Source organism: the organism of the source record quoted next, unplaced genomic scaffold (assembly GCF_019419815.1).
Source record: "Pyrus x bretschneideri cultivar Hongxiangsu unplaced genomic scaffold, Pyrus_bretschneideri_v1 Contig94, whole genome shotgun sequence".
Lineage (NCBI taxonomy): Eukaryota > Viridiplantae > Streptophyta > Magnoliopsida > Rosales > Rosaceae > Pyrus > Pyrus x bretschneideri.
The window spans coordinates 1,051,545-1,078,812 of record NW_025999836.1 but is presented as its reverse complement, the minus strand read 5'-3'; the positions used below and the strand labels follow the sequence as shown (position 1 = coordinate 1,078,812).

Genomic DNA, 27,268 nt, shown 5'->3' with positions numbered 1-27,268 from the left:
TTTCTGCTTCGACCGCATTTTTTCACTTGACCTTTCCACGTGTCAAACATCGACCCACCCTCTATACGGTTTTCCTTTTGCTTCTGTCTTGCATGCCCTCCAGCTGGATCTTTAGAATTTTCCTTCGGTTTCTATCAGCCATCCAATCCATCTGACTCACCATTACACCCCCACTAATTCACTCAACCCTCACTTCTCTCTACCCTACTCAGACTTCCCCAACTCCCAACACTGTCACTCTCTCTCATCCCTCACTACTCTTTACCTCTCCCATCTGTCCCCCCTCTGCAACTCTCCTTCTCCCTCTCAGCAAAACCGAGAACCACCACCGTAATCCCTTGTGCTTTTGCGCTGATTCCAGTTTTTTAGTGATTTCTAAGAAACGCAGTGTACGATACCTGTTCCGGCCTGATTTGAAGAAGATTTCTCAAGCGACTGTAATTTCATGGGAAGTTGGCTTAAAGCAGTTCCAAAATTTGGGATTGTTTGGGATATTTTTAGGTTTTTCTGATTCTTGAAAAAAACCATGGTTAAGAGTAAATTAATTATGTTTTAATTTTCATTTAATTCAGGTAACTGTCTTTAGTTTTTTGGTTTGAACGCCTAGAACCAGTGATCTTTGAAAAAGGTTGGTTCTTGAATATTTTTATTTATATCCTTTTGGTTGTTTGAATGGACTTCCTGTAATCTAAATGAAGCTAAATTGAATATTTGTTTTTGTATACTGTATTTGCTTTGTTAAATTAGTTCTTTTTGGTTGAAAATTTTTGTTTGGTTTTGCAGATCAAAGGGGTCAAGCAGTGGAGGAGTGGGTTAATAGTTATGTGTTCTGCTTGATAATTGTATGTGTTTATGCCCTCAAGAATTTGGGAGATATCATGGGATTGTTTGTGATCTGATTAAATACAAATGTTATTTTATACAAATGTTATTTGGGTAAATCTTGGTATAAGTGTTATACAAATGTTATTTTATAACAACTGTATGTAAGTCTATTCTACTTGAGATTCTAACATGAAAAACTCCACATAATAAGACTGCAGCAGCTGCAGCTCCACCATTATTTCTGAAAAATTAGGTAAAAAATCTCCTCTGCAATTTTTTATTTATTTATTTTTAACAATGAACCAATGAATGCACAAAAAAGTTTAGCATGCTCTGATTTTTGTCTTTTGATAGCACATATTTACTAAGTCAATTACCTGCTTTGCAACAGCTTCTTTCTTGCCTTCTTGATTGCCAGGTACGGATGCATGCATTATAATTATGTTTTTGTAGTTTAATTATCCTCTTTGAAATTTCTATCAAAATATTCATTTTTCCTGCGTTTTGAAGTTGAATAGTGTAGTTTTTGGAGTGAACATAATTTCATGTACAAGTCACTTGCTTTTCATTTTTCAGTTTCTGTTCTGTTAATGTCAGATGCTTCAAGAAGCACTTCTATGTTTTTTTAAGGGAGCATTTGGTCCTTGGTAGAAACTTCAAACATGTTTTAAGTAAAAACATTTCTAGCAAAAGCGCTTGAAAGTATAAGTGCTTCTTATAGAAGAGCTTTCAAACGACTAATAAGCCCTTTGTTTCATTGCAATTGAAGATTTGGTTTTGGATTTCAGGTCAAGATCTCTGAGTACATTGAGAATAAGTGTGTGATTCTCTTTTTTTTTACGCATTTGACGTCACATTTGTTTGTCCTATAGGTAAGCATGTTTTCGTAATCAGCATATCTGCGTTGTGCATGTTTTCGTAATCAGCATTTCTGCATTGTAACACATTTAGTCCATTCTTCTAACAGTTATACTTTGTGTAAATAGTTTTTACATATATAGGCACAAAGCTTATAACACATTTAGTCCATTATTCTAACAGTTATATACAATACTGATAATCTATTTCACATTCCCACGGCAACGTGCAAGTTATCTATATATACGAATTTAATAAGCAATGGCCATTATCTAAAATTTGGGACTGATCATAAAAAAGGTTGTTACTTTTTATAATAGGAACATAGAGGAACAAAAATCAACTTTCATTTTCCAACGACTGACTCCAACTTTGTTGTGTTGTTCTCAATTTTAATCTTCTATCTACTTGAATCTATTTTTTTAAGCCTAATTAGTTCATGCACTTATCGTTTAAATATGCTAAATCCTTTATATTTAAAATTTTGTGTGTTGAATATCAAGATAGAGAGACTTTTCTCCGAAACACCGTCTGTCCATTAACCACACATATGTTCAGTTATCTCATTGTTATCATCCATAGTTCAAACCACACATAATATAAAATTTGACATAAACTTTACATGTTTGGTTAATAATGCCTAATGTTTTCGTCAATGCAGGACCTGGTAAGCCAACAGTTTTCAACTGCGTAAGTCATTTTTCTAACTTTCCGTTAGTCCTTTTATTGTTCTGATCTTTAGCAAGAGGATCCTGTTAGTCCTTTTATTGTTCTGATCTTTAGCAAGAGGATCCTTTTAATAAATCCAACCGTCATTTGTTCACATTAACTTCTATTTTTCCAATTTCTAACATGATAAATGAAAACAGCTCCATATGAGAAGAAAGGAGGAACAAACTGAAGAAACAAACTCATTTGATTAAGGAAGTTCAACTCTACTCATTGTTTCTTATTTTAGATAGGGTTGTAATTGGATTTCCACACATACACAAGTAGTACGGCTTATCATGTATATTTAAAACTTGCGACATATTTTATACAGTTTTAAAACCCGCAGGATCGCGCAGGCACTCATGCTAGTTCATTACTATTTAGGAACTACTAAGAGACCACATGAAACCTAGTGTATGACATCTACATCAAGGAATTTATGGTACTATTTGTAAGACGCTAAAATCGAATCAACATGGCATTTGTGTTAACTCGGATCACATACACTCAATTCAACTCAAAAGTGGTGACCAATCATCAAGATTAAAATCAAGCACGTAAGCACAGTAAAGTGATACTCAAATTGAATGAAAATTCATTTATAATTAAACTGAGAAATTAAGAATTCATAGTTAGGCTACATTGTAACCCTAGCAAAAAGAAATTAGTTCCAAAACATAAATGAAATTTGCACATAATCCATTATCAAAATGAAAATAAACTGAGTTTAGAGTTTCAATGCATGTCCTACCGTTGTTTGTTCTTTTAATGCATAACCTACCATTTTTTCCTAGCTAAAGCAATTTTATGGGATGGGACGAGACGAGACAAGGACTAAAATTCAATGTTTCACTCCACTTGACTTTATGCTCTTTTGCATCTAGGAGACGATGCATTAACTAATAGGCGTATGAAAAGATTACAAGGATTGTGTTCAGGTAGGAATTTCGCTGGGAAGGGTCTCTGGCTCGAGCACACAGCTCCCCAAGGAGTTGGCATTTTGGTTTTTTTTTTTCAGGCTCCTGTTTGTCGGGATGCTACAAAAGGAGGACACGGTTAGTTCTGACAGGTACCTTTGTAGGGCCTTAGGTGTAGGCCTTGAGGCTCATAATCAAAACTAACTGAGTGCAGAGGCGTGCCACTGCCATCTCTATATGATAGATGTAGAACAAGTGTATTTAAGTCGATTACTTGCGTCCCAAGTTATTCTGACTTCTTGTTATCAAAGGATTGTCGTGGATGGGTTAAGTCCACATTAAGTTCTTTTCTATACCTTGAGACCAAGGATTTTTAGTTTGTTATGTTTTATGCTTAGAGGGTGAAGGTCCATATCTGATTAAGTCACCAGTTTGGTTCCCATTTAGCCTTTTTAATGATGGTAAACCACTAACTAAGCTAGATCTGAGCACTGATGGGACTTTGGATCGTCAAAAGACTAGAAACGACTTGAACATATATTGGGAAATACATTGTAACACCAGATTTATTGATTTAAAGGCAAAACAAAGAGAATTGGGTAAGCTTTCACCTTGTCGGGCAAGGTCTAAACGTCTTGTGGTCTCTTCTCCTTGTGGTTACAATGGATCGAGTACTAAAATGGGGCAAAAGATGAACAAATTTACATGAGAGAATCAATACTACAACATTTGGAAAAGGTAGTAGAGCTTTTACACTAGACAAAAAATGTCTTTCTAAGGGGAATCTATGGCTAAAAGGGTGCAGAGTCTAGACAAAGTACAGCTTTCTGGGTATTTGCTTGATTGAGAGGTAAGTTGTATATTTGCTTGTTTGATTGATTAAGTGTCCTTATCTCTGGGTCCTCTTCCTCTATTTATAGACGAATTAGCCCTACTGCCTGTAGCTTTATTCTTGCCCAAAAGCAATTGAAGGGTAGTGAGTCATCAATATTTTACTTGTATTGCCACTAAAAAGTACTTTTGGGCTGAGAGTAGGTTGATTTCCATCAGTTCTCACTTCTCTTGCAAGCACCTTGCCTTAGCATTAATGGGGAAGCACCAATTGGTCTTGACATGGACGGTTTGGGCTTGGTGCTAGGCTTTAAGTAAGCCTCATTTCTTTAATCTTTTTGGGCCCTTCTTCCTTTTGGCCCAAAGTTCAAATGTTAACCCAAACAGTGCCCCCTTTAATCATTGTTAAGTTGGCATCTCGAGACGCTAATAATGATTAAACCGACATGCATCTTCCTCGAAACTTTCATTAATTAAAACAATTAGTGCATTTCCAGACCCTTGTGCTAACCCACGAATCATATCTCTAAGTTGATTGTCCACTATAAATTTCCTACTCGACTACTTGGTTAAACACCTTAATAACTTTAAGCTTTGAATTTCCTAATTTTCTCAAAATTTTCAGAACCTTCATATTTTCCAGAAAATCCTCCTTAATTTTTACAACTCTTGATGGCACCTTGAGTTTGAACTCAGCCCTTTTGTGAGATTGGTGAGGAGATTTCCACCATTTGCCACTTGTTATATGGCCCTCACCGCCTATGTACTGAGTTTTTCTTTGATAAGGGGTGGGTGCTTTCTTTGGGACCTGCATGGATATTTCAGGCTTCAGTAGCTGCAAAAAGCGACATGCTTAAGGCTAATCCTAGCTTTTGCATTCTTGGTCACTTCATTATCATAGGTGTATGCTTTGGGATCAATATCAAAGTTTCTAGGAGGACCATCATCAGCCCAAGCCTCATTCTCAAGCGTCAAAGTATCCATCAGCTTTTCATTGATTCAAATGATGGGTTCAACCATGAGATCAGTAATGGGCCTCAACCTCAGTATCTGCCCCTAAATTTTCCATTCCACAGAGGCTTGAGTGCACACACATAGCTTTATGGGCCCTTTAAGCATGGATGCAGAGGGATTTTATTGCTTCAGATAAGCTAAGTAGAATCTTCATTTTTACGCCAGCACACCGTCTTAGGATAGTTGCTTCAGATGAGCTGAGTAGAATCTCCATGTAACTTCATCATTTAATGAAATGAAAATGTCGTTTTTCTGTACTTTAGCTTGTACTTAACTGTGATGAAGATGTTAATTGTCTTTAGATCTCTCAAATCATTTAAACCTCTTTGATGTAACAATCCCTAACATCCTATAAGGCTGGATGATAATTCTTTAGAAATTTAGCATTAACTAGATGTTTCTGTAAGTTTCCCTCTAAATCGGCCAAATAATGACGCCCTTATCTAGTGCTTGATGAATAATGAAAGGACCTTCCCAAGTCGGACTCCATTTCCCAAAGCCTCTTACTTGGACTCCCAAGGGCAAGATCGCCTTCCATACTAAGCCTCATTCCTCAAAAGTCTTCAAATTTACCATTTTGTTGTATGCTCGAGCAACAACTTTCTTTCCTTCTTGAATCTTGTCTAAGGCTTCAATTCTGGCTGCATCTAAATCTTCAATTCCTTGACACATAGCCTCAATGTATTCTTCACTGTGTAGCTCGAACTAGTTCTGAATTCTGACCGAACTCACGTTAATCCACATTGGAATCACGACATTTTGCCCGAAGGTTAGAACGTAAGGTGTAGTTGATAGGAGCATATTCATGCGACTTAAATGGCTTGTTCTCGTGCATTTACGTTATGTTTCTTTAGTTATTTTAGTACTTTAAGCTATTTTCGTGTGTTTGTAGGTCCAAAGGGCTAAAGGAGCAAAAAGATGCATTTTGGAGACTTTTGGAGCACTTTTGGGCTAAGGATGGATAGCCTATGCTTGGAGCCAAAGTGTTGGACGAAATTGAAGACCTAATTGAAGACCAAAGTGTTGGAACCTTGTTCCCTTTAGTTTTAGGACATTTAAACCTTTCCTATATCCTTAGCCGTGCATAACATTCCAACATTCCACTCCTTCATTTCAGCCACACTCCCACATATCATTACTTATCATCACCACTTATCACTTATCATAATCACATATCATACACTTATCATCACCACTTATCACTTATCATAATCACCCATAATCATTCACATAAATCAGCCACATGCATTCACTCTTCATAATTCAACCTAGCTGTTATGTTTCCCCTTTCATCATTCCCTCACATTCTTTAATTCAGCCAACACATGCTTACACATGCATTTTCAGCACCAAAGAATCATTGCACATGCATTTCCAACCCACATGCATCATTTAATCATTCAAACATGCAGCCACATTCACTTTACCTAGCTGTCATGTTCCCTCTCCCATCCATTTTCAGATTTCCACCAACCAATCTAGTTGTCATTACACATGCATTCCCTTCTTTAATCATTCCTAACTGCCATTCACATGTTCTCCCATCCATTCTCTCCCTATAAAACCATGCATTGCATTCATTCAATTCATCTCATTCTTCCATACACAATTCAGTCACAAACACCAACCATTCCCTTGTGCCATGCTCTCTCCCTAATAATCCAAACACCACACCAGAAATCATCCCATTGCCGTGGCCTCCTCCTTCCATTTTCACCACTCCCCAAATCATTCACACCATCAAACTATCCATTAGACCTTGTGCTACAACGAAGAGGAAGATAAGAGGGCCTAAACGTTCATACAATTCAAGTTTGAGTTGTTGGAATGTTTAGGTGTTTCTTTGATTTCAATGTTTAATTTCAATACTCTTTGTTTTGTACGAATGAGGAATGGAAGAGAAGAGGGTCTAAACGTTCATACAATTCAAGTTTGAGTTGTTGGAATGTTTAGGTGTTTCTTTGATTCTCTTTGTTTTGTATCATGAGGAACTAAACCCCCCCTTGGCTAGGGGGGATTCGAAATATATGTTTATGCTTGCGTTTTGATTTGATTACTTCTAATTGCATTTCATAAGTCGTGGATTCAATTTGTTTAACTGTTTGATTGATAACCTATTTATGTATGTTTATTGAGAGTGCACGCTTAATTTTCATGCATGAATATGACGCTAGAATATAAGTGAGTTTCACCTAATAGTTACGAACTTATATTCACAAGTAGTGGAGGTTGCTTATAAACAATCGCGTTAAACGAATTATTGGCATAAGTTTCATGCAATCATAGTAACGAATGTCTCGTCAACACTTATAATTTTCATAGAGCGTAATGATTCTTGCTTGTATCTCTATTATGCAATCATGTAGGGGACTTGTGGGAAATGTTTTGGGTTGTCGTATGCAATCATCCAATTCAATAACGTTAGGAAGATTTGAAGGTTAATTTAAGCGGACCTAATTAACCCGGGGTGATGAGTTTCATAATTTATTGAAATGCAATTGGAAATCTTTTTATTATGCAAGTGTAACATGTGTGGAGATGAACCCCTTGGCTAGCATCCATTCATTCCATTTCATCAATTTCATATTTACATTCTGTCTAGTTTATTAACTTGTTTCGTTATTTCAATTTTCCTCCAAAACAAATCTCCCTTTAATTTGAAGTCTTAGATTAGTTAGAAAGTGTTTTGATTTGTGTTTCTAAGTATTTTGATTCAAGTTTTCATCCAATTTCGTCCAAATTAGTGTAGGTGCTCAAAACTGCCCAGAAAGTGGTTTTTAGGCAGTTTTGAGTCTTTTAGTTGCTGTTTTGGGTTTTAGGTTTGTTTAAGTGTTTTAACTTTTAGTTTTGCATTCTTTGAGTCTAGTTTAGTGTTAAAGTGTCTTAATTTGTGTTTTAAAGTGTTTTGAATCAACCTTTAATCTTAAATTCGTCCAAATTTGTGTTTAAGGTCAGAAACTGCCTAGTTAGTGTTTTTAGGCAGTTTTGAGTCTTTTGAATCTGTTTTGAGTCCTTTGAGTCTTTGTGAACGTTTTTAACTTTGTTTTTATGTTTTTGAGTCAATTTAGAGGTTTTAGCAAGCCCTTCTAATCCCTGGTCTAGAACAATCCCTACTTGCATCCTTACTACAATTTGACAACAAGAGGGTTAATTTGTGTGCGTATAATTCTCGCATCAAATTTTGGCGCCGTTGCCGGGGATTAGCAACTTTGCTAATCCCTTGGATTGTTTTATTTTCGTTTGTTTTTATTTTTCCAGATTCTTAATTTTGTTTTGTTTCTTGTTTTAGGTACTAGTTCATGACTCGTAGTTCTCATCCGATTCGTGAACATATCCTGGAGTGATTGGGTTCTTCGTCCGGCTGCAAGACGTAAAAGAAAGCGCTACTTGGGAGGCAACCCAATGCACTGAATAAAACAAAGCATGTTCATAAAAAATAAAAAAAATAAAAAAATAAAAAAGAAAAGAAAAGATACTAAACATGGAGAAAGATGGAGCCTTCACAAAGGATGTTTACGTGAAGCCCCACTACGAGGCGTCGGAGCAGAAGGCATTGGAGCGGAAGGCATCGGAGCGGGAGGCATCGGAGCTAGAGCATTCCAGGCCTCAATACTGGGTGGAACGCTAGATGACCCAGGAAAAAGGTGCCTCTGGAAGAAAGACGCAAGCCTTTAACGGTCACTTTGAACGCGACCTTGAGATTCTTGCAGCTCATTAAGCTTCCTCTTCATGCCCGACGAATAGTTATTTGCAAGCACATGCAAACTTCTATTCTCGTACTTAAGCTGTTTGATCTCCTGCTTAAGATTTTCCACCTCTGCCATCAATGATTCCACTTGACGGGACCGAGCAAGCAGGCGTTGGCCCATGTTGGACACAGAGCTCGCACACTGAACACTAAGTGCGAGGGATTCTTGAACGGCCAACTCATCGGACCGTCCTGAAAGCAGCTGACTATCTTTGGGAGTGAGGAGGTTCCTAGCTACTATTGTAGCTGTTGTGGCATCCTGCATCACGGAGTCTTCACCTGTAAGAGGACCGTTAGAAGATAAGAAAGAAGGGTGCCATACGTTACCTTGACGCGGCGCGCCCGTATCACTGCTGAGACTCAATTCTAAGCTAAGGTTCGATGGGTTTGCCATTTTTCAAAGGTGTTCAAGAGAAGGGGTGGATGGAGTTAAATTTCAAAGGGCCGGAGACAATTTTCAAAAATGGGCAGTCTTCAGAGTGTGTATGTTTGAGGTGATCGGTAGCTCTATAAAAAGCCAAGGCGACGCGTCCACCAATTCAAAAAGCCGGAATTTCCTGCGCAAAGTTCGGCGACGCTTTCTCTACTTTTCAGAAAACGTGTTCACTTTGTCAAAAGATCTCTGACAAAGTGAAAACACGTGGAGGCCATCATCGCAACTACACATCTTTAGCCGACAAACGCAAAGTTCGACGACGCTTTCTCTACTTTTCAGAAAACGCATGCAGCTTTGTCAAAAGAGCCGCATCCGCACTACTATGTGTCGTTCAGAAAACGAAGGGGCGTCGCTCAGAAATCGAAGGGGCGCCTGCTCAGAAATCGAAGAGGCGTCGTTCAGAAATCGAAGAGGCGTCACTATTTCAAAAAGCCGGATTTGCGGGATCAAAACGTTGTCGACAAGGGTAAAAGAACAATACCACCACTTGCTATTGGGAAATCCCTATATATGTCGACCTTCATCTTTTATGGCAAGGCAAACCTGAAGAAAATGCCCAACTCTTCCTCACTTTTGAGGGCGCACTCCCAGCAAAGCCTTTCGAAATACTCAATTCTTTCTTCTTCCCCAAAGATGATACCAGATGCCTGGAGTACAGATGACCCAGGAGGAAACAGCACAACAAATACATGTGCTGATTCATTCACCGCTTCTTCAAAAGCAAAGGTATCTCATATCATCAAGGTCAAAAGCAAAAGTATCTCATATCATGCTCTTTCCCTGTCTTTTCCTTTGTCTTTGTTATTACTCGCATAGCAAAGTAAAAGAAGCAATCAGCCGGCACTTGGAGTCAGTCTTCCGACGGCCGGGAATCCCTTTCCTGATTGCTTACCTAGCGTTGCTCTCGAGTAGTCATCTTCAACGGTTGATACACTTCCAGAGAAGGGACCACTTCTGCAAAGGGGAGCAAGTAAGGCAAGTGAAAATGACACATTGAAGCATGTGGAGACAAGCAACAACTGCATATGCTGAGCTATCCTCTAACCCTCTTCAATACGAATTGGAGAGATTGAACAAAGAAACAGATAAAAGGAGGAAGCTCAGACCTTCGGGGGAGACCAAAGGAAGCCTGCTGCCCAGTTCAAGAGTAGCACAAAGGAAAATCAACGATGGGAGCAGCGCAGTTCAAGAGTAAGCCTGTGGAATCACAAAGATCCAAGCCTCAATGCAATTACCAAGGAGAAGATGGAATTTACACTCTATAAACAGATTTGCGTCTCTAAACTCTTCTCTTTGTTAACTACATTCTGCCATGTTTAGTATGTTTAGTTGCTTTTTGTGTGTTTACTTATGTTTTGTGTGAATCTATGCTTAAAACATTGAGGACAATGTTTGATTTAAGTGTGGGGGGATAACTAAGTATATTTATGCAAATTCGTGGGATTTTATCACCCATAACTTCAAATGTTGTTCCTTACTGTTTTAAGGTGTTTTTAAGTTGTTTTAAAGTGTTTTAGTATGTTCTGTTTTTATAACTCCGAAAATCACATAAAAATTTGAAAAACATGTTTTGAAAAGCCTAAAAAGAGTGTTTTGAGTCGTTTTTGTGTGTTTGTGTCTTAGGGTACCTTCCAACACAATGATAAGGATTTGGTTTGTAATTGCATGATTGTTAAAAAGAGTTATGAACATAGAGAAAAGTTTGATTTACTCTTGGTATATGCTTGGTTATGGTTATAATGTATGACTTCACATGCAATCATAAAAGAAAAATTCGTTTTTGTAACATGCTTGAAGGAAAGAACTCAAACAAACGCTACAACCCTGTGAGACTCGAGCCATTACCTTCTTTGGAGAGTTATAATCTGTGATTCTTTGTTTTCTAAAGTTGTTGCATGATCTCATTATTCCTTGCTTGGTTGCTACTTAGAATGCAATTATATCATGATAGAACTAAATGCTAGAACTTATATCCGTTTCATTCAAAGCATGACATTGAATTGCATAACATATATCAAGATGAAGTTGTGTAACCACCACCATAGCCAAATAGCCTTACTTCCCATATTTCGTATATGTTGTAATTTTTAACCCCGTTGAGCCTTGTTTAGCCTTTATTCTTTGTTTACCCACATTTTCCTCACCTAGCCTAGAGTAGGACTTTCCTATACCCTTGTTCTTAAAGTATAGTGAGCATGACTTAAATGAATTCCTTTTGAGTTACATTATGCAAGAAAATGAGTGTGGGGGAGTAAAAGTTTGTTCTTACGTTTATATGTATGTTTTGAGATTCAAAAAAAGAAAAGAAGAAGAAAAGAAAAAAGAAAAAAAAAAAAAAAAAAAAAAGAGTGAAAATAAGTAAGAATGAACTCACGAGCGTTGATGGTTGAAGAAAGGGTCCAAAAAGTTGAATATGGCCCTAAGTTTTGTGTGACTTTCCCTTGGGTGTTCAAAGTTGACTTCTGCGTTCTTAAGGGAATTCTAAGTGCCTAATTCAATACTTTGCTCACTATTGCTTTAAGAATGTTTGTTTATCCATCACCTTTCATTGTTAGCCAATACCCTAGCCCCGTTACAACCCTTTGACTTCTATCTTGAGTGTTATGTGTTTCAAAATGTGGAGTTTGGAATTGATATGAGCTTATGGAATCACTGGTTCTCATTCTAAGTAGTAGCATTCCATTCATGAGATCATATTCATGTCATTATCGTAAATCCAGAAAATGCTTTCTTTGTTATAACATATGTGAGGTACTAGTCTTTCATGTTTACATCAATCTCTCACATATAACTAGTGTAGGGTGTGTAGTCAGAAAATCTGTGTGAAAATAGAGTGCATTCTAGTAAGGAATTGAGGAAATTCTCTAAGGCATGTTACTACATTCAAATCATGGTTTTAAATGCTTAATTGTGAACTAGTATGTGGTGACTATGATTAAAAATGTACTTAAGTGTAAAGATGGCTAAAATCTGAGGGAATAATGATTTTTAACTTGTCATGTACATTGGAAATCCCTGAGACGATTGTTGGAAGGTTTAGGTTGTGTTTTTCTTGTTCAGTGTCGTTTTGTTTTTGGTTTCTTTTGTTTTGTTTTGCTCGAGGACTAGCAAAAGCTAAGTGTGGAGGTATTTGATAGGAGCATATTCATGCGATTTAAATGGCTTGTTCTCGTGCATTTACGTTATGTTTCTTTAGTTATTTTAGTACTTTAAGCTATTTTCGTGTGTTTGTAGGTCCAAAGGGCTAAAGGAGCAAAAAGATGCATTTTGGAGACTTTTGGAGCACTGTTGGGCTAAGGATGGATAGCCTATGCTTGGAGCCAAAGTGTTGGACGAAATTGAAGACCTAATTGAAGACCAAAGTGTTGGAACCTTGTTCCCTTTAGTTTTAGGACATTTAAACCTTTCCTATATCCTTAGCCGTGCATAACATTCCAACATTCCACTCATTCATTTCAGCCACACTCCCACATATCATTACTTATCATCACCACTTATCACTTATCATAATCACATATCATACACTTATCATCACCACTTATCACTTATCATAATCACCCATAATCATTCACATAAATCAGCCACATGCATTCACTCTTCATAATTCAACCTAGCTGTCATGTTTCCCCTTTCATCATTCCCTCACATTCTTTAATTCAGCCAACACATGCTTACACATGCATTTTCAGCACCAAAGAATCATTGCACATGCATTTTCAACCCACATGCATCATTTAATCATTCAAACATGCAGCCACATTCACTTTACCTAGCTGTCATGTTCCCTCTCCCATCCATTTTCAGATTTCCACCAACCAATCTAGTTGTCATTACACATGCATTCCCTTCTTTAATCATTCCTAGCTGCCATTCACATGTTCTCCCATCCCTTCTCTCCCTATAAAACCATGCATTGCATTCATTCAATTCATCTCATTCTTCCATACACAATTCAGTCACAAACACCAACCATTCCCTTGTGCCATGCTCTCTCCCTAATAATCCAAACACCACACCAGAAATCATCCCATTGCCGTGGCCTCCTCCTTCCATTTTCACCACTCCCCAAATCATTCACACCATCAAACTATCCATTAGACCTTGTGCTACAACGAAGAGGAAGATAAGAGGGCCTAAACGTTCATACAATTCAAGTTTGAGTTGTTGGAATGTTTAGGTGTTTCTTTGATTTCAATGTTTAATTTCAATACTCTTTGTTTTGTACGAATGAGGAATGGAAGAGAAGAGGGCCTAAACGTTCATACAATTCAAGTTTGAGTTGTTGGAATGTTTAGGTGTTTCTTTGATTCTCTTTGTTTTGTATCATGAGGAACTAAACCCCCCCTTGGCTAGGGGGGATTCGAAATATATGTTTATGCTTGCGTTTTGATTTGATTACTTCTAATTGCATTTCATAAGTCGTGGATTCAATTTGTTTAACTGTTTGATTGATAACCTATTTATGTATGTTTATTGAGAGTGCACGCTTAATTTTCATGCATGAATATGACGCTAGAATATAAGTGAGTTTCACCTAATAGTTACGAACTTATATTCACAAGTAGTGGAGGTTGCTTATAAACAATCGCGTTAAACGAATTCTTGGCATAAGTTTAATGCAATCATAGTAACGAATGTCTCGTCAACACTTATAATTTTCATAGAGCGTAATGATTCTTGCTTGTATCTCTATTATGCAATCATGTAGGGGACTTGTGGGAAATGTTTTGGGTTGTCGTATGCAATCATCCAATTCAATAACGTTAGGAAGATTTGAAGGTTAATTTAAGCGGACCTAATTAACCCGGGATGATGAGTTTCATAATTTATTGAAATGCAATTGGAAATCTTTTTATTATGCAAGTGTAACATGTGTGGAGATGAACCCCTTGGCTAGCATCCATTCATTCCATTTCATCAATTTCATATTTACATTCTGTCTAGTTTATTAACTTGTTTCGTTATTTCAATTTTCCTCCAAAACAAATCCCCCTTTAATTTGAAGTCTTAGATTAGTTAGAAAGTGTTTTGATTTGTGTTTCTAAGTATTTTGATTCAAGTTTTCATCCAATTTCGTCCAAATTAGTGTAGGTGCTCAAAACTGCCCAGAAAGTGGTTTTTAGGCAGTTTTGAGTCTTCTAGTTGCTGTTTTGGGTTTTAGGTTTGTTTAAGTGTTTTAACTTTTAGTTTTGCATTCTTTGAGTCTAGTTTAGTGTTAAAGTGTCTTAATTTGTGTTTTAAAGTGTTTTGAATCAACCTTTAATCTTAAATTCGTCCAAATTTGTGTTTAAGGTCAGAAACTGCCTAGTTAGTGTTTTTAGGCAGTTTTGAGTCTTTTGAACCTGTTTTGAGTCCTTTGAGTCTTTGTGAACGTTTTTAACTTTGTTTTTATGTTTTTGAGTCAATTTAGAGGTTTTAGCAAGCCCTCCTAATCCCCGGTCTAGAACGATCCCTACTTGCATCCTTACTACAATTTGACAACAAGAGGGTTAATTTGTGTGCGTATAATTCTCGCATCAGTAGTCCCCATTCCAGCCCTCTTGGAAGTTCTATAAGCCCACAAAGTATCTCCTAACTTCTCGTGCCACTTTTCTGGACTATCTGCCACCATTCTTTTGATAATGTTAACCAAATTCTTATTGCTGGTTTCTGCTTGACCATTTGACTGGGGGTAGTAAGGACTAGACCGAATCATCTTTATCTTAGACTTACTTGTGAATTCTTCTACCTATCTTGAAATAAAAGATAGCCCGCGGTCTATGACAATTGTCTCGGGCACTCCAAATCTATTTAAGATCTTGGTTTCAATGAACTTTTCAACACTAGTTGAGGTTATGGTCTTCACTGTTAAAGCTTCTACCCATTTAGTGAAGTAATATGTTGTCATAATTATGAATGTGTGTCCCTTGCTAGAAGCTGGATGAACTTGCCCGATAAAGTCCATTGCCCATCCTCTGAAGGGTCAAGGTTTAACTATAAGGCTCAAGGGTACTGAGGGCACATGTTGGAGTAGCCCATGTCTCTGTCATTCTTCACATACTCAGGCATAAGCTTTGTAATCTTTCTCCATCTCGGGCCAGAAATAGCCATATCTTCTTAGTAGCCACCTTATCTTGGTTCTGGCTTGGTGTACTCCATAGATCCCCTTATGCACTTTAGCCATGACTCTTGTAGACTCCTCTCGGCCTAAAAATTTCAGCAACAACCCATTCGGAGTCTTTCTTAATAGATTCTTTTCCCACAACACATATTTAGTGGCTTCTTGTTTGTTCTTCTTACCTGTGGGAAAAAAAATATCTTCCAAGTATTGATTAATAAGTGGCCTCCAATCCTCTATCTTAGGCTCTTCGGTCATTACATCCAAGCTGAATCCTCTATCAAAGATAGAAGGGAGATTTTTCTTTTACACTTCTACTTCTATCTCGAACCTTCTTTCTTGGATCTGCACTCCAATAGCCAACTAAGCCATTTCATTGGCTATTGTATTTGATTCAATGGGGATATGGTTGATTGAAATTTTATCACCCCAATATCTCAATAATTGCGTGGTTGCCAAGAAATAACCAGCCATAGTAATGTGTCTGCATTTGTATTCTCCATTTAGTTGGTTGATCACCAATTCTGAGTTGCCAAATACTTCAACCTCGGTTGCCTCCAACTCCATCAGAATTTCTAAGCCAATTATCAGTGCCTCATATTTTGCCCGATTGTTGGTAATCTCTTGATAATCCAAGAGGAATGAATAACAATTGTGAGAGCCTATGGGATCGATGATGTCAATCCCAGCTCCCGCAGTATTCTGAGTGCAAGATCTATCAAAATATAGTTTCCAATGAGTGATCTAGAGGCTAGTTATTCTTTTTACTTCTTGCTGGACCCATTCTTCCTTGCCCGAACAGGCTCTGTTTGGCGGGATCCATAAACTTGGCACTTCTAGAGTTCCTGAGATGCTAACCACCTCATCTTGAGACTCTTGGTGCTCTATTAAGAAGTCTGCAATTGCTTGCCCTTCAACCGCCTTTTGAGGCATATATTGAAAGCTGAATTCTGATAGTGCTAGAATCCATTTTCCAATCCTCCCAATCAGCATTGGTTTTGATAGCATATACTTGATCATGTTGGTCATGGAAATAATGTGGATGTGGCAAGGCAACATGTAATGCCTTAGCCTGCAGGCAGTAAAGTACAAAGCCAATTGAGTATATCTCGTCTCTACCTCAGTAAGAATTCTACTGAGGTAATATATGGCTTGTTCCTTCCCTCCTTCACTGTTTTGGGTCAGCAAGCTTAATTGACCTCTTTGAGATAGAGATATGAAGCTTCAACGGTTTCCTCCTCTGAGGTGGCATGAGCATTGGTGGAAAGGCTAAGTAAGCTTTTATGTTGTCAAAAGCCTCTTGATGTGGCGGGCCCTATTCAAAATCTTCATTGTCCTTTAACCTGAGTAAAGGGGTTAATAGCTGAATCTTGCCCGCTAAATTCGCAATGAACCTCCTAAAAAAGTTGATTTTTCCCCGCAGCCTTTGCAGTTAGTTATACCTTATTGGTGGGGGAAGGTGATTCCATTATTGCCCAAGCTTTGTTCTTGTCAACTTCCACTCCTCTTTGGTGAACAAGGAATCCCAAAAAGTTGCCCGATCTTACCCCAAAAACACACTTCTTTGGATTCATTTTTAGCTTGTGGATCTTCATTCTTGTTAAGGCTTGTCTGATTGCTATTAAATGCTGCTCTTCAGTTTTGGACTTCACCACGATGTCATGAATATATACTTCCATGCTATGGCCTATTAAGTCATGAAAAATGGCGTTCATTTCTTTTTGATAAGTTGCACTTGCATTTTTGAGTCTGAATGGCATTACCAAATATTCCTATGCCCCTACATGACTTGTACACCTAAAAGCTGTTTTATGTATATCCTCTTTAGCCATTTTATTTGATTGTATCCCGCATTCCCGTCCATGAAAGATAGAATTTTATGCTTAACAACTGCGTCTATGGATAGGTTGGCCATGGGCATGGGATATTCATCTTTATGCGTGGCTCCATTAATGTTTCTATAGTCAACACAACATCTAACTATCTTAGTTATAGCTTTTAATATAGGTACAATGTTGACCAACCATTCAAAATATTTGGCAGGCTTAATAAATCCGGCTTTTACCAGCTTTTCGGTCTTTTCTTTGACCTTTTGCTCGATCTCTTTTGACATCCTCTGTGTGCTTGCTTAACAGGTTTAAACCCTTCTTTGATAGACATCATGTGTTCTACTAAGATTGGATCTAAACCTGGCATTTCGATGTAGTGCCAAGCAAAAGAGTCTTTAAACTCATGCAGAAGGTTGACAATCCTTGCCTGATCTTCGGTTTCTAACAAACCACTAACTTGTATAGGCCTTGGATCCTCCTCAGTTCCCTAGTCAATGGTCTCCAAGGGGTCATGTACTTCTGGGGCTGGTTTATCAGGTTTTGCACACAAAAAATCAACTAGCTCCGAGTTATCGGGCAAGTCTTCTGGCTCGTCGAGGTCATATATACACTCAGCCATTTAGATGACCGTTTCTAATTCTTCTCCAAAAATTTCTCTTTCAATCATTTGGCTGCTTGAAGCCTCTGTGCTCCAATTCTTTTCTTTTTTTGGCCGAGTTTTCCCTCTCTTATTTTTTCTCTCGTATACACCAACAATCTCTTTATTAAGGACCTGACCGTAACCACCTAGTCTTTCCTTTTTTGTTCATACATTAATGGTGTTGGGAAGTTAGGATGATGTAGGGCTGATCCCATTCTTCTCTTGTAAAAGATAACCCTTGCTTTAGACGCTTTTGGGCCATCACCTTAGTTGGGCGGTCATTCTTATTAGCTCCTGAACATTGAAAAATCCTAACATTGGGATTGTAAAAGTTGGCTTCTGCAACGTTGGCTGTGGGGATGAATGGTCTTGATTCAGCCTCTATTATTTCCCAGAACCCAGGTCTTGTTTCTCCTTCCTTATGGCACAGAGAGACTCTGATGAATCCAATCTTTGCCTAGCAAAGCCCTATAAGTGGAAGTGTTGTCTACAACAAAAAAAACCAGCATGATTTGTTTAGAACCTAAGTCAACCTCCAAAGGCAGTATCCCATGAGTTATAATGATTGCTTACGAGAAAATAGAAACTGTAAGATCTGTAGGGATAAACTCTCCCTTACTCCTATACATTTTCTTCATCTGCCTGTATGGCAGTATGTTAACCGTAGCTCCACCATCAACCAAGACCTTCTTGAAAGGTACTCCCTCCAGATGAGCTGTGATATATATGGGTTTGAGATGGTTGGCCAGGGTTAGATTCGGGCGGCAGAAGATCATCTTGTCTATATACACTCTCTCCGGCTCCCTCTTTGCCATTTCGGGCACATTGATCCTGCTTGATTCTCCTTTCCCTGCTTCCTCACCTTCCATTATGGGAGATTGATCATGCTCGGCGCGAAACATGGTTGATAAAACATATATCATGTTTACGTGGAAGTTACAAGGTCTGGGTAACTCTTTCTTCTTGCCCTCAATGTGGTCCAACTAAGCATGTGCCTCTTCTGGCAGCATTAGTTTAGGCAATGCCTCCTCTTGAGTTATGCCAAAGTTCTGCACTTGTACTGGGCTTTCACAGAGAATGTCAACCAGCAATGGTGAAGGTATCCCCCCTTAGGGCGAGATTGTTCCAAAACAAATTGGCTCCAGACTCTACTTAGGTGTCAGCATAATCACCATATCCTCCTGAACTCTCTTTAGGATTTTATACTTTCCAAGATGGGGGTTCTGAGGCACATGATCTCCCTCTCATTCGGTTTTGCTATTTGCCTTCTTCACTTCCTTCATACTTCTCCAATGAGGTTGACTTCTCCTTTCATAAGGTACATTTTTGAATTTTACATTCTTTGTGATTTCTAAAGTAGTGGGAATTTTCAACGAGTTTATGAGGGCTTTATGTTGCCTTTGGACCATTCTGATCATGGAGGCTCCCATCTCTCTGACAGGCCTCTCGTTTGACTATATACCATCTCCGCCTGCGTCGGGCAAGATTCTTCTTTGTGATCGGGTTCACTATCCTTCCTTTCATTCTAACATCTCCCCCGCATAACTTGGTTGGGGTCGCCTCACATCCACCTACCTTGGTGTTATGGACCCCTTGTCCTCCACCTTTTCTGAAACTTCATAGTTTCCGAATACTTCGGATAAGTTTTTAGGCTAAGAGTCTCCTCCCAACCTTTGAAAGACATTCCTAGAGGTTTCCCTCTCAACTGCCCGTATGATGTTCTCGTGGTTTTCATGTTTCTCTTTCTCTCTTCTCTCTTCTCTTGATCAGCTCCTGATCAATGATGACTCCTGCTGTTGTTACCTTTAGTTCGCATTCACATTAACACCTGCTGCATAGCTACTCCTTTGATTATAGCAGCGTTGGGTTTTTTGGGCACTACTCATCTTGAGACTCTTGGTGCTCTGTTAAGAAGTCTGCAATTACTTGCCCTTTAACCGCCCTTTGAGGCATATATTGAAAGCTGAATTCTGATAGTGTTAGAATCCATTTTCCAATCCTCTCAGTCAGCATTGGCTTTGATAGCATATACTTGATCACGTCGGTCATGGCAATAATGTGGATGTGGCAAGGCAACACGTAATGCCTTAGCCTGCAGGCAGTAAAGTACAAAGCCAATGAAGTATATCTCGTCTCTACCTCAGTAAGAATTCTACTAAGGTAATATATGGCTTGTTCCTTCCCTCATTCATTGTTTTAGGCTAGCAGGCTCAATTTACCTCTACGAGATAAAGATATGAAGCTTCAACGGCTTCCTCATCTGAGGTGGCATGAGCATTGGTAGAAAGGCTAAGTAAGCTTTTATATTGTCAAAAGCCTCTTGATGTGTTGGGCCCTATTCAAAATCTTCCTTATCTTTTAACCTGAGTAAAAGGGTTAACGGCTGAATCTTGCCTGCTAAATTCACGATGAACCTCCTCAAAAAGTTGATTTTTCACAGCAGCCTTTGCAGTTAGTTGTACCTTATTGGTGGGGGAAGGTGATTCCATTATTGCCCGAGCTTTGTTCTTGTCGACTTCCACTCCTCTTTGGTGAACAAGGAATCCCAAAAAGTTGCCCGATCTTACCCGAAAAACACACTTCTTTGGATTCATTTTTAGCTTGTGGATCCTCATTTTTGTTAAGGCTTGTCTGATTTCTATTAAATGCTGCTCTTCAGTTTTGGACTTCACCATGATGTCATCAATATATACTTCCATGCTATGGCCTATTAAGTCATGAAAAATGGCGTTCATTGCTCTTTAATAAGTTGCACCTGCATTTTTGAGTCTGAATGGCATTACCAAATATTCCTATGCCCCTACATAACTTGTAAACCTAAAAGCTGTTTTATGTATATCCTCTTTAGCCATTTTTATTTGATTGTATCCCTCATTCCCGTCTATGAAAGATAGAACTTTATGCTTAACAACTACGTCTATGGATAGGTCGGCCATGGGCATGGGATATTCATCTTTAGGCATGGCTCCATTAATGTTTCTATAGTCAACACAACATTTAACTATCTTAGTTATGGCTTTTAATACAGGTACAATGTTGACCAACCATTCAATATATTTGGCAGGCCTAATAAATTTGGCTTTTATCAGCCTTTCGATCTCTTCTTCGACCTTTTCCTCGATCTCTTTTGACATCTTCCGTGGTGCTTGCTTAACAGGTTTAAACCCCTCATTGATAGACATCCTATGTTCTACTAAGGTTGCATCTAAACCTGGCATTTCGATATAGTGCCAAGCAAAACAGTCTTTAAACTCATGTAGAAGGTTGACAATCCTTGCCCGATCTTCGGTTTCTAACAAACCACTAACTTATATAGGCCTTGGATCCTCCTCAGTTCCCGAGTCAATGGTCTCCAAGGGGTCTTGTACTTCTGGGGCTGGTTTATCAGGTTCTGCACACAAAAATCAACTAGCTCCAAGTTATCGAGCAAGTCTTCTGGCTCGTCGATGTCATATATACACTCAGCCATTTAGATGACCATTTCTAATTCTTCCCCAAAAATTTCTCTTTCATTCATTTGGCTGCTTGAAGCCTCTCTGTTCCAATTCTTTTCTTTTTTTGGTCGAGTTTTCCCTCTCTTGTTTTTTCTCTCTCCTATACATCAACAATCTCTTTATTAAGGACCTGCCTGTAACCACCTAGTCCTTCCTTTTTTGTTCAGACATTAATGGCGTTGGGAAGTTGGGATGATGTAGGGCTGATCTCATTCTTCTCTTGTAAGAGATAACCTTTGCTTTAGACGCTTTTGGGCCATCACCTTAGTTGGGCGGTCGTTCTTATTAGCTCCTGAACATTGAAAATCCCAACACTGGGATTGTAGAAGTTGGCTTCTATGACGTTGGCTGTGGGAAGGAATGGTCGTGATTCAGCCTCTATTATTTCCCAGAACCCAGGTCTTGTTTCTCCTTCCTTATGGTAGACAGCCACTTGTTGGTGTAAGGTGGATGGCATAGAGAGACTTTGATGAATCCAATCTTTGCCCAACAAAGCCCTATAAGTGGAAGTGTTGTCTACAACAAAAAAAAGCCAGCATGATTTGTTTAGAACCTAAGTCAACCTCTAAAGGCAGTATCCCATGAGTCGTGGTGATTGCTCTCGAGAAAATAGAAATTGTAAGATATGTAGGGATAAAATCTCCCTTACTCCTGCAAATTTTCTTCATCTACTTGTATGGCAGTATGTTAACCGCAACTCCATCATTAACCAAAACCCTCTTGAAGCGTACTCCCTCCAGATGAGCAGTGACATATATGGGTTTGAGATGGTTGGCCAGGGTCAGATTCGGGCGGCAGAAGATCATCTTGTCTGGATACACTCCCTCGGGCTCCCTCTTTGGTATTTCGGACATATTGATTTCGCTTGATTATCTTTTCCCTGCTTCCTCACCTTCCATTATGAGAGATTGATCATGCTCGGTGTGAAAGATGGTTGATAAAACATATGTCATGTTTATGTGGAAGCTATTGGGTCCGAGTAACTCTTTCTCTTTACCCCTAATATGGTTCATAAACTCATCCAACTAAGCATGTGCCTCTTATGGCAGCATTAGTTTAGGCAATGCCTCATCTTAAGTTATGCCAAAGTTCTGCGCCTGTACTGGGTTCTCATAGAGAGTGTCAACCAGCAATGGTGAAGGTATCCCTTTCTAGGGCGAGATTGTTCCAAAACAAATTGGCTTCGGGCTCCACTTAGGTGTCAGCATCATCACCATATCTTCCTGAACTTTCTTCAGGATTCTATACTTTGCAGGATGGGGGTTCTGCAACACATGATCTCCCTCTCATTCGGTTTTGCTGTTTGCCTTCCTCACTTCCTTCTTACTCCTCCAATGAGTTTGATTTCTCCTTTCATAAGGTACGTTTTTGAATTTTACATTCTTCGAGATTTCTGAAGTAGTGGGAATTTTCAATGAGTTTATGTGAGCTTTATGTTGCCTTTGAACCCTTCCGTCATTTCTGACTATATACCATCTCCGCCTGCGTCGGGCAAGATTTTCTTTGTGATCAGGTTGACTATCATTCCTTTCATTCTAACATCTCCCTCGGCATAACTTGGCTGGGTTGGCCTCACATCCATCCACCTTAGTGTCTTGGACTCCTTGTCTTCTACTTCTTCTGAAGCTTCATAGTTTCCGAATACTTCTAATAAGTTTTTAGGCTGAGAGTCTCCTCCCAATCTTTGGAAGGCATTCCTAGAGGTTTCCTTCTTAGCTGCCCGTATGATGTTCTCGTGGTTTTCATGCTCCTTCTTCTCCATTCTCTTGATTAACTCCTGATCAATGATGGCTCCTGCTGCTGTTACCTCTAGTTCGCATTCACATTAACAATGCTGCATAGCACTACTCATTTGATTATAGTAGCCTTGGGTTTTTTAGGCAGTTTGATGACTCATTTAGTTGGTCTCTCGACTAGCATCCTTTCTGCTCTCACTTCCCAAGTGGCGTTCATTTCCCTTTCTCTACCCATGTTAGGTTAATCATGTTTACTAGGACTGGTAGAAAGGGAATAGTATCAATCATGGTATCAGCCTGTGGCTCTTCTAACAATAGCTTTACTTCTGGCCCGCACTGTCCCCTACTATTTAGTGAAGATAACAAAGGGTCGGGCACCTGTGCTTTTTACCCCTTATTATTTCTCCATGCTTTTCATGACAACTATCATAGTAGCCTGCAAGTCTTCATTTGTGACATTCCCTCTTGATTTCTCAGAAAAAGTCGGGCCTTCCGTCAAGACAGATCCTTGCAAGTCTTCGGGGAGATTTGCCATGCTAGATCTTGGCACGTACTAGGGTGGTTTCTGCCATGTTATTCTCTTAAAAGTTTGTTCTTTCCTTCGTCTTCTTGGCATACAAGATTTATTGTCCCACCGAGCGTGCCAAAACTATGTTCGGGCAGGAATTTCACTGGGAAGGGTCCTTAGCTCTAGCACACAGCTTCTCGAGGAGTTAGCACTTTGGTTGTTTATCAGGCTCCTACTTGTCGAGATGTTGCAAGAGGAGGACACAGTTAGTTCTGAAATGTGCCTTTGTGGGGCCTTGGGTGTAGGCCTTGAGGCTTAGCCACTACCATCTCTATATGACAGATGTAGAACAAGTGTATTCAAACTGATTACTTACGCCCTAAGTTATTTTGACTTCTTGTTATCAAATGATTGTTGTGGATGGGTTAAGTCCACATTAAGTTCTTTTCTATGCCTTGAGACCAAGGACTTTTAGTTCGTTATCTTGTATGCTTAAAGCGTAAAGGTCTATATCTGATTAAGTCACCAGTTTGGTTCCTATTTAGCCTTCTTAATAATGGTAAACCACTAAGTAAGCTAGATCTGAGCATTGATGGGACTTTGGATCGTCCAAAGACTAGAAACGACTTGAACATATACTGGGAATTACATTGTAACACCAGATCTATTGATTTAAAGACAAAACAAAGAGAATCGAGCAAGATTTCACCTTGTCGGGCAATGTCTAAACGTCTTACGGTCTCTTCTCGTTGTGGTTACAGGGGATCAAGTACTAAAACGAGGTGAAAGATGAACAAATTGACATAAGAGAATCGATACTACAACATTTGGGAAAGGTAGCAGAGCTTTTACACTAGACAAAAGATGTCTTTCTAAGGGAAATCTATGGCTAAAAGGGTGCAGAGTCTGGACAAAGCACATCTTTCTGGGTATTTGATTGACTGAGAGGCAAGTTGTATATTTGTTTGTTTGATTGATTGAGTGTCCTTATCTTTAAGGCCTTTTCCTCCATTTATAGACGAATTAACCCGACTTCCTATGAATTTGTTCTTGCCCGAAAGCAATTGAAGGGTAGTCACTCATCAGTATTTTACTTGTATTGCCATTGAAAAGTACATTTGGGCTGAGAATAGGTTGATTTTCATCAGTTGTCACTTCTCTTGTAAGCACATTGCCTTTACATTAATAGGGAAGCCCTAATTGGTCTTGAGATGGACGGTATGGGCTTGGTGTTGGGCTTTGAGCAAGCCTCCTTTCTTTAATCTTTTTGGGCTCTTCTTCCCTTCGGCCCAAAGTTCAAATGATAACTCAAACAGATTGTGTATACAAGAGAATTACATGAGTGTTCATTGCCGAATGCTCAAATTGCAGGATTGACATTTACTTATCTTGGACAAAGAAAAATCTATATAAATATTTGTTTGCACTGCATAATCATCATATAAAATCTCTAAGGAAAGTGATCACACACATACCCTTAATACAAAAGTCCCTAAACTTTGTCTGTTACATTGTGCATAAACTATTAAGTACTAAAAAATAAGCGACTTCTTGCTGACTAAAGTAGAGGCCAGTAGGACCGCCGTTGGGAAGTAGCGCCAACCCGACAAGGTTTTCAACACCTTGGTCGATGGTTTAGTTGCCAACATTGAAGGTTATATCTGTTTTGATGAATCCAGGGCTTACACAATTGATGCAAAAATTCGGATACTTCTTGGCCAGAATCCTAGTGTACGCATTCAAAGCTGCCTTCAACACTGTGTAGGGTGGAAAAATAGGAAACCAGATCTCAGTGTCTCCTTTTTTGAAGTCTTCCAACAATCTAATCAACACAGAATCTATTTCCTCTTCGTAAGTCTCTCGGCATCGCTTAGTACCTCTTTAGCCCATCCATTTGGAAAATTCTGAAACAACATGAAAGACAGGATAGTTTTGGTTTGATTTCGAAACACACAAAATTGTGTTTTACGTATAAATAAACAGATGGATTCCTTATATTTTTTGTAAAGCAGATGAAGGACAGAGTTCTCTAATACTTTTCATAAAAGGAAAATAATTTGACTTTCAACAACTAAGTGAAAATTTGATCATGTCAAGGGAATCCCAAACAAAGAAACATATTTTTATGTTGATCATACCATTAGTTTACCGACACCGGAAGAAACATTAACGATTCTTGGAGAATCAGATAGCTGGAAGAGGGGCAAAAGTGCTTCAATCACTCTCTTGGTACTAATGGGCTTCAATCACTCTTTTGGTACTGGTGAGTCCATATTATACCATGTATTTTAAGGAAAACTAATTAAAAGAGTTTGAAAAGTTTTAGTTTTAATAAAAAAACCATGTTATAAATTTTGTTTAACGATTAGTACAAGGCTTATATTAAAAGTAGTCCAACTAAAAATGGCCTAATTATAATAAATTATGATTTGTCTATTTTATCCCTAACTTTTTTAGGTTGAGTTCCAGATTTTTGTCGTTAATAGAGTTCATTGTTGTTTTGCAAACCGTCTTTTTTTTCTTTGAAACAAAAATATAGATCCTCATGCTATTTAATTAATATTTTGCATTACTTTGTTGAAACGTGATTGTCGTTATTATTTATAAAGTATTCGAGGTATTGTTTTTCAATTTTGCTTCGTTAGTGGAGTTCATCGTTTGTTTCTCCAGAAAATAAATTTGAGATCTGCATGTCATTTAATAATAACGACAAGTCACTGTTTTTGGAATGTAAAAATAAATTGTTTCTAGATTTTAAGTAACACTGTTTTTGGAATCTGAGTTACTGTTTCTGAAATCTAAGTTACTGTTTCTAAAATCTAAGTCACTATTTATTGATCCAAATAAAATATATACACTATTTCTTAAGGGTAAGCTAGAAAAGAAATAGTAAAATTCATTGTATTTGGATTCAAACCAAAATAAGCATCTTGTTTCTTAAATATAATTAACTGATGCATGAAAGAAAAGAAAGAATCAAAGGTTAAAACATAGACTGTTTCTGAAATCTAAGTCACTATTTCTGGAATCTAAGTCACTGTTTCTGGATTTTGGTTCTTTTATTTCCAGATACAATGTTTGTTTATGCATAGAAAAAACAAACACTGTATCTAATTTTTTTTCCTTTTTTTTTTCCAGAAATAGTGTTATGTTTTGGGTTCTCCAGAAACAGTTTTATGTTTTGGTTCCTTTTTTTTTTTTTGCCCCTATTTACAGACGCCTGATATGTACGTACATCATCGGGACCTTAAGTCTTTATTGGATCTGATTGGAATAAAATACTAACACTCTAAATTGTTCATGGTGCAGATAAGAGGATGAGGATGAGGACGATGATGAGGAAGATGAGGATAAGGGCACAAAAGAGGTACACAATAGTTTTGGATGATTTTTTATTAAACTTTGAGCCCTTTTGGTTAAATAACATTTTAGGATGGTTTTTGGTTAAATATTTGTTGACCCAAGCCCTTTTTATTAAAGCTTCCAATATTTTACCCTATTCTTAGTTATAGTTTATTGGATATTTTAGTAGAATTTTGATATTTTGTTATATATTTTCAATGTAAGACATGCGACTTCCTCTGGAGCAAAAAATGACCAAATGGATGAATTTTGGAGTGATTC

The 27,268-nt window shown here is 38.3% G+C and overlaps 1 long non-coding RNA gene across 5 annotated transcripts; it reads left to right on the top strand.

The window, feature by feature from the left end:
* LOC103940617 lies at positions 1-26,996 on the top strand. Of its 5 annotated transcripts, none has more exons than XR_007255531.1 (3): positions 156-628; positions 784-2,373; positions 26,954-26,996. It is a non-coding gene; the product is annotated as an uncharacterized LOC103940617 (long non-coding RNA). The 5 variants fall into 5 exon arrangements; XR_007255532.1 differs by lacking the exon at positions 26,954-26,996 and adding an exon at positions 6,049-6,065; XR_007255530.1 differs by lacking the exon at positions 26,954-26,996 and adding an exon at positions 3,279-5,413.
* Positions 26,997-27,268: the final 272 nt, after the last annotated feature.